We start from the raw sequence: 11,589 nt of genomic DNA, 5'->3' as shown, positions 1-11,589 counted from the left end.
GGCCTCTCACTGTTGTGGCCTCTCCCGTTGCGGAGCACAGGCTCCGGACGCGCAGGCTCAGCGGCCACGGCTCACGGGCCCAGCCGCTCCGCGGCATGTGGGATCTTCCCGGATCGGGGCACGAACCGGCATCCCCTGCATCGGCAGGCGGACTCTCAACCACTGCGACCACTGCGCCACCAGAGAAGCCCCAGCCTCCGAGTTTTTAATGAGAGATTGGACAAAGCCGAGCCTGTCTATAGATTTCAAGAGGACATCTCTGCTAAGGGAAGAGAGGGACACAGGGAAATAGCCCCTGCAGAGCTGTTTAATTTTCAATTAGCAGAGGGACTCTAGGTCTTTGGTTTTTTTCACTGGCTGTCCAACATTTTACAATGTTAATACAGAGGATGTCACCCGCCCCCAGCCCCCAGCCCTTGGGGAGGGAGAAAGACAGGAGAAGGGGAGATGGGGTATTACGTGCTGTCAGTAAAGCACTTGCCCCCAAAGACAGTGACTCCTATGGGAGGGGTGAGCGAGGGAGGGACCCGGCAGCTGGCAGACGGCACAGATGGGTCTGTGATCCCTGGAAGCATGCTGGGCACTAAGGAGAGTGGGGAGGCTGAGGAAACCAAGCTGCTGGATGTGCCTGGAGGAAGAAGATATGTTTATATGGAGCCACATCATGCATGGAAAACACCGGGAGGCTGTGCACAGCATTTTTACAGAGGCTGGAATGGGTAAGAAGATCACCCAGCCTTATTATTTTTTTTTTTTTGCTTTGTTGATTAATTAATTAAGTTTTTGGGCCATGCCATGCAGCATGTGGGATCTTAGTTCCCCGACCAGGGATCAAACCCGTGCCCCCTGCACTGGAAATGCAGCGTCTTAACCACTGGACCACCAGGGAAGTCCTAACCCAGCTTTTTTGTTTGTTTTTTACTCTGTGCTCCTCTGTGTTTTCCAAGTTCTCTTCACTGAGCACAAATTCTTTCGTGCTATGATCATGATCACCAGGAAAATGGATATGGCAGGAGTGGGGGCTGGGAAGGAAAAGGACAAGCAAGATCTCTTTTGAAAATGTACATGGGGGCAAAACACAGGGCTGGTTCTTCCCACCACCTCTATCCTGCCCCCAAAAAGGCCCAAAGCCTCAATCCCCTCCTGGGGTGGTGCTATGGACTCAATGTTTTTGTCTTCCCACCCCCAAATCCATGTTGAAGCCCTAATCCCCAATGGGATGATTGTTTGGAGGTGAGGTCTTTGGAAGATAGCTTAGGTCATGAAGGTAGAACCTTCTTGAATGGGATTAGTGCCCTTATAAGAAAAGACACAAGAAAGATGATCTCTCTCTCTCCACCATGTGAGGACACAGCAAGAAGGTGGCCATCTGCAAGCCAGGAACAGAGTCCTCACCAGACACTGAATCTGCTGGCACCTTGATCTTGGACTTCCAGCCTCTGGAACCGTGAGAAAATAAATGTTTGTTGTTTAAGCTCCCCTGGCCTGTGAGATCTTCTTATGGCAGCCCAAACAGACTAAGACAGGTGGCAAGAATACGGAAGAAAGGACTAGGGTGGGACGAAGACTTGGATCCCACCTACGGATCATGCGATCATGACTCATCTGTTCGTGCACCAGTGTCCACGGCATACCAGGAACTGGATGACCTCAGAGAAATCTCCTGGGGCAATGGTTTAAATGCAGATTCCTGGGCCCTTCCCCATCCACTAAATTAGGAAGTCTGGGGTTTGGGCCAGTGTCTTAGGCCATTCTTGCGCACGCTAAAGTTTGAGGGCCAGTGGAGAGACAAAAGACACAAGAAACGGCCAATAGTGAAGGACCTGTGAGCAAAGCTTGCTCCCCATACAAAAGAGGGGGTGTGTTTCAGTTGTGGGGTGGGGGAGGGTCAGGAAGGCTCCTCTGAGAACTGGAGTGGATGCAGTGCTCCTAGGCTGCAGGGACAGACAGACCTGGCCCTGTCACTTTCGAAGCACTGAATGGGTTGATGTGTCTTTTCAGGCATTTGTAATCTACAGATTTCTCCTCCATCTCGTGTTTAGATTCCTTGCAGAATATTTGTTGAAGAAACGGATGGTTCGCTCCGCAGAATCATCTTTTTTAGACATAGTCTGACTGCTTTACTCCCTTCCCCCAAACCCTTGCCTGACTGCCCTTGAACACAAGCATTTCTGGAATTTTAGTGAGTGTAAAAGTCACCAAGGAATCTTGCTACAATCCACATTCTCCCAGCTCCTTCTCTGGAGATTCCACAGGTATGTGCAAGGGGCCCAGATTCAACAATCTTAGGAAGCCCCCTGGTAAGTCTAAAGCCAGTGGCCCACAGACCACATGCACAGGAAACTCTGCCCCACCCCCAGTTACCATCCAATAGATTATCCGTATGAGTTTCCTAGGGCTGCCATAACAAAGTCCCACAAACTGATGGCTTAAAGCCAAAGAAATGTATTCTCTCATGGCTCTGGAGGCTGGAAGTCTGAAATCAAAAGTCTTGGCAGGAACATACTCCCTCAGAAGCTCTAGGGAAGAATCCTTCCTGGCCTCGTCCAGCTTCTGGTCCTGCCGGCAATCCTTGGCTCGTGGCCGCATCCCTCCAATCTCCACCTCCCTCCAATCTCCGCCTCCGTTGTCACACGGCTTTCTCCCTGTGTGTCTGTATCTCTGTGTCTCTTCTTATAAGCACGCCAGTCATACTGGATTAGGACCTACCGTAACGACCTCCTCGTAACTTGTGAGAGACTGATATGCAAACAGGCAACGGCCAGACCGTAAATAAAAACAGATCTCTGGGCTTCCCTGGTGGCGCAGTGGTTGAGAGTCCGCCTGCCGATGCAGGGGATGCGGGTTCGTGCTCCGGTCCGGGAAGATCCCACATGCCGCGGAGCGGCTGGGCCCGTGAGCCGTGGCCGCTGAGCCTGCGCGTCCAGAGCCTGTGCTCCGCGACGGGAGAGGCCACAACAGTGAGAGGCCCGCGTACCGCAAAAAAAAAACCAAAAACACAGAACTCTGACCTATAGCCTGTAGCCAGTCCAGGAAGCCAACCCATTATACCAAAGCACCGAAGACCTTTAAAACCTTAACCCTGGCCCTGCCTGCCTTTCCCTCTCCCGTATTCTCTTTTCCTTTCACACCAAACTACATTCTGTTTCCCCAAAAGGACCTCCATTCTACTGTCAGAATTCCAAGCACATGACACTGAGACCATCTGTAGCCTCCGCCACCCAACGTTGATACCGCTCGGTGGGAGCAAGCCCAACGCCAGGAGCATCTGCCTTTACACCCAGCGTGCGAGCATCGTGCCTGATACGTACAGGTGCTTAACAAATATTTGTGGTTAAACTGCACAGCCGAGCATATGCTTCACCCTTTGTCCACCCTGAAAATTCTTTCTCCTCCTTTCAGACCTCACTCCGGGGTGGGCACCAGAGTTCACCTGATGAAGGCTTCCCCACACACCCCCCCATCCCCCTCTCCAGGCACAGGCAGGATTCCCCTGACATTTTACCCACTTGTCTGTCTGCCCCCCTAGACAGCGAGCTCCCTGAAGGCTGGCGTGTGTTTTTCATTTCCCTGTCCCAGCGAAAACTACAACGTCTGGAACTATATTGAGTAAATGGTCAAAACGTGTTTGCTATATGGATTCCTGGACCAAATATGCTCAAATTTGTCCTGCTTCTTCTGTATGCCACACCCACGCCCCTCTGTAACGCCCGCGGGAGCTTGCCGGCTGGGTGAGCTTCTGCAAACACAACGCAGGAGAAGCCCCACTCGCTGTCCAAGTCCATCTTTCCTCCCATGTCTTCAATCTCCCTCTCCCTCCCTCTCTCTGTCCTGTTACAGATACGTGCCATTTAGCACCTTTAAAAAAACTCTTCCCAGCCATATGCTTTCCTCTACCCATCGCTGTCTCCTTCCTTTTCTCAACTAAGCTGCTGAGAACTGACTACACTCGTGTCTCTACCACCTCTCCCTCCACACCTCCACCTCCTCAACACGCCGCCATCTGCCTTCTGCCCACACCGCCTCCCAAGGCGCCAGTGGCTTCCTGGATGTCAAATCCAACATTCACCTTCCAGTTCTCCTCTTCCATCACCTACTTCCTCCACCCTCCCTCCCTGGGAGACCCTCTCTGCCCCTGCCATCCAAGACACAACCAGGCTCCCTTCCTGCTTTTCTCTCTCTGCCTCTGTGTGTGCGTGTGTGTGTGTGTGTGTGTGTGTGTGTCTCCATCTCTGTCTCTCTCTCTCTTTTTCCCCATTTCTCCCCGCCCCCCACCACTTCTCTATCTCTGTCTCTAAAAGGACCCATCTCTTAAAAGTTGGCATTCCCCATTCTCTTCTTTTCTCATCCTTCTATTCTCGCTGGATGACCACATTTTCTCCCTTACTTCCAACTGGCACCCTTAGATAATAACTCCCAAATTTAAATGTCTAGCTCAGTTTCCTTCCCCCGAGGTCTCCAGACTCACAGGTCAAACTGTTTACTAGGCAACCCCTCCAGCAGCCCCCGGACATTTCAAACTCAGTTCAAGCAGAACAGAACTCACTCCCTTCTGCGCACAGGGTGCTCCTCTCCTCTGTCCCTCTTAAGGTAAATGGTGCACCCATCTATCGAGTTACTGAAGCCAGAAATCTGGGGTCCTCGTCTTCCCACCACACCCCCACTCCCTCATCCCCTAGATCCAACAGGCCATGAGCACCCCTGAGTCTTCCCTCTAAAAGCTCTCAGATTTGTGTCCCTGTTTCACACCCTTTGCCGCAGTTCAAGTTCTCAACAGCTCTCTCCTGAATCACCCCAACAGAATTTAACTGGTCCCCTCCCTCCCCCAAACAAAGGTCATCACCTTTGACCCACTCTTCCACGTCTAGACCAGTTGTCTCCACGAAAGGAGAACTTGATTGCATCACCCTCCTAATAACAACCCCCAACATCCCCTCATTTCCTTCAGCATAAAATCCAGCAAGACATACGTAGCATGGGCACCATCTGTCTCTTCAGTCTCAGCTCCTGCCATCCATCCCCCCCTTTACCCTATGGACCAAATCATAAAGACTCTTTACCTGTCACCAGGCTCTCCTTTGCCTCTGGGCTTTTGCATACACTGTTCCCTTTACCTGGAGCATCTCTAAGTTCCTTCTCTACTCTAAAATCTCCTATTCATCCTCCAAGTCCCAGCCAGTGACCCTGCTCTGGACATCCTTCCCGAAACCCTCTACCTCCAGCTCAAAGTTGGGTTTAAGGCCCTTCCTTGTGCACCCAAGATAGCCTCTGTGTCTACACCATGATGGACACGTTTGTACCTTATTCAGACAGGACCTAGCACATAGCTGGTGCTCAAGCGATTTGGTTGAGTGAATAGATGGACAGATGAAGGGTCAGACAGGCAGGGGAAAGAAAACAGGATAAGGTAGCAAGTGGGAAGGCAGGTTCATGGAAGACAGAGTTTCAAGAAGAAGCAGGTGGTCAATTACATCACTTGGCCCTGAGGCCAACTGACAACCATCTGCCATGTGTAGACACCCTAATTAGAAAGAAGTTACATTTCCACATATCTGAGGGAGCCAGTCCACTTTGCTAGTCAGAGTTCCAATTCCCAGCAAAGGATTCTAGCCGCCAGAAGCTAAGTCCAGAGTGAAAAGACAGGCACCATTCCAGCTCCACTCCCAGCTGGGCCCTTCAGTGGCCACCATCCCCACCACGACCCGATTATAGGGTGTGAGCTACAGAGTGGGCAGAAAGTCATCCTGTGGGTTGGGACCAAGCAGTGAGCTGATCCACGCTCAGTAACAGTTAGCTAACCAAGTCAATAGCCAAGTCCAAAGCTAACCAAATCACTAATACTTAGCTGGTTAAAAACAAACAAAAACTAAAAACACTCACATAGATAAGCAAGCAAAACAGAACCAAACAAATGAATAAAAACTCAACTGCAGACCACCTGTAAGGACATCTGGTTAAATACGGCAAATGGAACACATGTAGTTTTCTCTTGTCCAAATTCCTCTAAAATGACAGTAAAGAAATTTCAAAAAGCAAAAAGGTGTAAGGAGAAAGAGAATGACAGAAGGAATGACAACAAACAGGAAAATGCCAATAAAAATGTGGAAGCTGGCAAACAGACAGGGAGATAACTGACTTTGTAGAACTGAGAAGGTGAAATATGACTCCGCATGGGTAAAGCCAACCAGAAGGGAAGCCAATTCACATGGCAGAACTCCAGAAAGATCCAGGACTTAGAGGCTCCAGGTAGGGTTGGAAAGAGGATGGTTAAATGACTTTATAAGAGGTGCAGAGTGCGGGGGTGGGCGAAATGGGGGAAGGGGATCAATTATATGGTAAAGGATGGTAATTTCACTTTCGGTGGTGGTCACTTGGCAATGTACGTGGATGTTGAATTATAACGGCATACACCTAAAACTTATACAACGTTATATACCAATCTTACCTCGATTTGAAAAATGAATCAATACTTCTCTTAATCTTCGTTTTAATTTTTTTAAAAAGAAGTATATCCTTAGATTCATTCTGCACACTCCCTTGACCCCAGTTTAATTAAATAAGTAAAGTTTACTCTGTGAAGAGGCTGAAACAGCCAGTCTCTGGACTTGGGGACACCAGGTCCACTGGAAGGTGCGGTTATGCTACAATACTACGAACAGAGAAACTAGACGAACATCTACATACTGAACAGTGAAACCCTAAACCATCTCCTCTTCAGAGGAGACTCTGCTCTAATAGCACTGGTAGCCAGGCTTATAAAGCCCCAAGATCCAAGCTTTGGGGATTCCGGGGAATCTAACCAGCCCGATGAAAACAGCCTACAGATTAGGGAGGTTCCCCAAGCAAGTGACCCGATCCTCACCTGATAATCCTACAGTGAGTCCACCAGTCAACAGCCACACCTGTGTGCAAAGACCCTCCAATACACATTATAGTACTTTACTCTTAAATACAATCAATCAAGGATCGCCAAGGACATCTGCAGAAAGATAAAAATAGATAAAGGAATCTGAAAGAAACAGATAAGCAAGAAGTAGAAGGAAACTAAAATTAGTAAAATCCTTAGAAATTTGCGACCAAAATATTACATCCATGAAACAACAGTAGAAAGCTATAAAGAGAGTGTATATAGATAGAACAAGCTTTTAGGAATTAAAAATACAACCGCTGAAATAAAAAGTCAATAGAAGCGTTAGAAGATAAAAGATCACTCAGAAAATAAAACAAAAACAACAAAGAGATAGAAAATAAAAAAGAAAAGTCAAGGGAATTGGAGACATGGTCTCTCTGAATAATATGACAGAAAGAGGGACCAGTGACAACAGAAGTGGAAAAATCTTCGAAAAACTAACATTAACAGTATCTTTCAAAAATAAGGGACACAAGTTTCCAGATTATAGATTAAGCCCACTGAATGCCAAACACAACCAATGATAAAAGAAAAGAGTGATTCACACCAAGGCATAGCCTTGTGAAATGTCATAACACCTGCAGCGAAGAGAGGATTCAAACAGATTACAGGGAAAGGAAAGGCATTGGAGACATCAACATCCACACTGGAAGCCAGGATACAATGGATGAATGCCTTCAAAAATCAGAGGGAGGAGGTTCCCATACACAGTCAAATCATCAGCTGAATGTAAAGATATAAGAAAGACATTTTCAGACAAGCCCGGTGTCAAAAAATTTACCATGGTCATATCTATTGCCACATAACCAATCACCCAACTTTTGGTGGCTTAAAACAATGGACACTTACTATCTCCCATGTTCTGTGTGTCAGGAATTTGAGAGTGTTTAGCTGGGTGGCGCTGGCTGAGGGCTTCTCATGAGGGAGACATTACAGTGTCAGCCAAACCTGCAGTCCTCTGAGGCTGGGGCTGGAAGGACCCATTGCCAAGCTCATTCATGTGGTTGTTGGCTGGGGGTCCCAGTTGCTCACCATTGTAGGACTGCTCACAACACGGCAACTGGCTTTCCTCAGAAGGGATGATCTCATGGTAGATGGAGGGGCGGGGAAGGAGAAGGAAGGGAACCAGGAGGACGAAGGGGAGAGGAGAGAGAGGAGAGAGCAAGCTGGAGAGTCAGAAGCCACAGTGTCTTCTATCGCTTAATCCCTGAAGCGATGTACCATCACTTTGGTTGAGTTCCACTGGTCACACAGACCAATCCTGGTACGATGTGGGAGGACACCAGGAGACGGAGTTTACTGAGGGTTGTCTTTGAGGCTGGCTACCACATATCCTTCTCAAGAAGCTCCTGGAGGAGACGCTCCACTAAGACAAAAAAGTAAGCCAGACACAGAGCGAGAGAGAGGACATGAAAAACTAATGTTGACAGCAAGAAAGAAAATCCTCAGGATGACGGTGAAGAGAAGTCCTGAGAGAAGAGTTACACAGAAGACTTAGAGGGCAATTGGTCCAGATTGAGCATAAGGACAAAGGGATCCAGGAAGGATGCCTCCAAGCCCTCACCCCAAAATGGAACCAATATGTTGAATGAATTCATAGAGAAGATTTTCAACTCTATCAGAATTAGGAGACGAATTGTGGATAGTTACATAGACAAGTAAGCAAGTTGTTTTGTTTTTGAAAGAGGTAATCATTAACTCCATGGAAAACAAAAGGCTCTATAAGAAAGAGGAGGCCGTGGCTTCCCTGGTGGCGCAGTGGTTAAGAATCCGCCTGCCAATGCAGGGCACACGGGTTCGACCCCTGGTCTGGGAAGATCCCACATGCCGCGGAGCAACTAAGCCCATGTGCCACAACTACTGAGCCTGCGTTCTAGAGCCCGCGAGCCACAACTACTGAGCCCACGTGCCACAACTACTGAAGCCCGCACGCCTAGAGCCCATGCTCTAGCAGTGAAAAGCCACCGCAATGAGAAGCCCGCGCACTGCAACGAAGAGTAGCCCCCACTCGCCGCAACTAGAGAAAGCCCGCGCACAGCAGCGAAGACCCAACGCAGCCAAAAATAAATAAATCAAATAAAATTTTTAAAAGTATGACATTTGAGTTGGACCAGAAAGAGTAGATAAGGATTTGTATATGAAAAGAGCAGCCCGTAAATTAGGAGCCAGAAAACATTCTGAATGAAGGCAGAAAAATCTACTCTCCAGATCACTCCCTGAAAATGTTCTTGCTGCTTTGGGTCACATGGGTACAAAAAAAAAAAAAAGAAAGAAAGAAAGAGGAGGCCAGCAGAGAATAGTGCCTGGCTCAGCTTTTGGTAATATTTACATAGTTATAATAATGCAAACGCTGACCACTGATTTGACAGAAAGGATGATGACTATGCTGCGAGGGACAGGGGTAGGGAAATTCGTTGTATGAGTAAAGAGTTGGGGATTTTTTATGGCAGGAATAAATAATCCAAATAATCCAAAAAAGAATTGAAAGCATTCGCCCTTAGGCACTGTCAGAAATGGAGGAGGAGGAAGCAGGAATATGCTGTTTTTCATTAAAAGCTGAATCCTACCATTGACTTTCTGACCATGTACATACATTACTTGATAAAAATGAAACTAAATTAAAAACAAAAAGATTTTACTGGCCAAACAATTCCTTCTACGAGCTTGTACTAAAGATCAGCATATATTATCAGCCTATATTTTACTATCTGGACCTCAGATTGTGGAGAATGATATCATTTTAGAAGATATTAACCAGGATGAGTAATTCGAGCCCACCAGGCAGCCTCGGTCTACACAGGGCTCCACTGCTGCCCTCCTACCCCACTGAAAAAATGCATCAGTGCTCATTAAGTCACGCACTGCTAATTGTTTTCTGACCAACTGCCAGCTTTGTGGCAAGATACCAAAAACAGGGACAAAGACAGTCTTAGATGACAGCCCTTTTTAGCCTCTTTGCTGTGTGGGTTATAAGAAACCATGAAAAAACATTTAATTTCGGAAAGATGAGAGGTACGTCAAATGCAGTTATTACCCTGCAGGCTTTCTGAGCACTTGCTAAGGATTAGGGTGCGAGGTAGGGGCTTCTGAGTTCTCTCACCCTGAGAAAGCACACTCCAAAGTTTGATCACAGAACTTAGAAAACAATTTTTCTCCCTTTTTCTCTGATATGGCTGTTTGTTTACTGGATAAATGGACAGATGGATGAGCGAATGAATGAAGGTCTGTACCTTTGTAGGAGGATAATGTTCAGATATAATCTTCAGAAGCATGTCCACGTTGTCAATGCCCATTATACATTTTGGGTTTGCTTCTTTGTGCCAATCACATCAGAACTGTACATCAAAGGGAGTATTGGCTATTTCTAGGGACCTCCCTGCTGGCGCAGTGGTTAAGAAGCCGCCTGCCAAAGCAGGGGACACAGGTTCGAGCCCTGGTTGGGGAAGATCCCTCATGCTGCAGAGCAGCTAAGCCCCTGCGCCACAACTACTGAGCCTGTGCTCTAGAGCCCGCGAGCCACAACTACTGAGCCCACGTTCCGCAACTACTGAAGTCCGCGCGCCTAGAGCCCGTGCTCCGCAACGAGAGAAGCCACCGCAATGAGAAGCCTGCGCACCGCATCGAAGAGTAGCCCCCGCTCTCCTCAACTAGAGAAAGCCCGCACGCAGCAACAAAAACCCAATGCAGCCAAAAATAAATAAATAACTTAAAAAAAAAAAAAAGGAAGTGTTGGCTATTTCTAAATAGTCTAACAAAAGTGTTATATTGGAAAACTAAATATGCATGCAACGTCGCTGTTGCCAAATCATTTTTGGAACTCCTCTTTGGAAATTCACTTTGGAGCCCAAAGCACAATGTTGAGAATAGACCCACCGGTGACAAATCATCTCTTAGGGCCGGGGCTGGTTTCTGGAACTAGTCGTAATCCGCTAAGTAGCTTCAAATTTATATACGCCATGTATACTTAGAATAGTTATATGTGAAATAAGCTCTGTTTAAATGAGCTTATTATTGAAAGATCCCTAAAGTGAGTTCTACTGCAGAGTCCCACGGCGAGGCCAAGCCCTAGCTCCCCCGTCACCTGCTCTGCCTGGTGGGCTTAGGGCTCCGCAGTGTGCCCGCCCACCTCTACCAGGAGCAAAAACACCTTCTGCGCCGCCGTGAAGCTAATTATTCAAAAGGGTTCCATGTGCCAGCAGGCTCGAAACAAAACCCAGAAACTGTCACACTTCACAACCCCAAATAAAAGGGTCTTGCCAGGGAGAAAGATGGAGTGTCCGAAGTGGCACAGAGAGATTAATGTTTGGTCGCAGCCACGGGACAATCTGTCAGAGAAGAGATTTGGCTGCAGAAGGTGGGGGGAGGGGGCGGACACACAAATGACTTGCGGGGGATGGAACCCTCAGGGCTCCCTCCCCAGTCCAGCCATCTGCTCTGGGGCCTCAGGCACTGTGAAGCTTGAGACCAGCAAACAAAGCCAACTGGCGGCTTCCCCACAAGAAAGAGGGAGAAGCGCCATTTGTCTCTCACTTTTGGGAAGTGGCCAGGCCCCATCCCTGGAGCCTCACCCAGCTCAACGTAGCCCCTCCAGTTAAAACCGGTGTCACAGATGAACTTATCTACGGAACAGAAACAGACTCGCAGACATAGAGAACAGACTTGTGGTTGCCAAGAGGGCG

The sequence above is a fragment of the Lipotes vexillifer genome, unplaced genomic scaffold, assembly GCF_000442215.2.
Source record: "Lipotes vexillifer unplaced genomic scaffold, Lipotes_vexillifer_v1.1 scaffold518, whole genome shotgun sequence".
NCBI lineage: Eukaryota > Metazoa > Chordata > Mammalia > Artiodactyla > Lipotidae > Lipotes > Lipotes vexillifer.
This window is presented reverse-complemented; position numbering follows the sequence as displayed.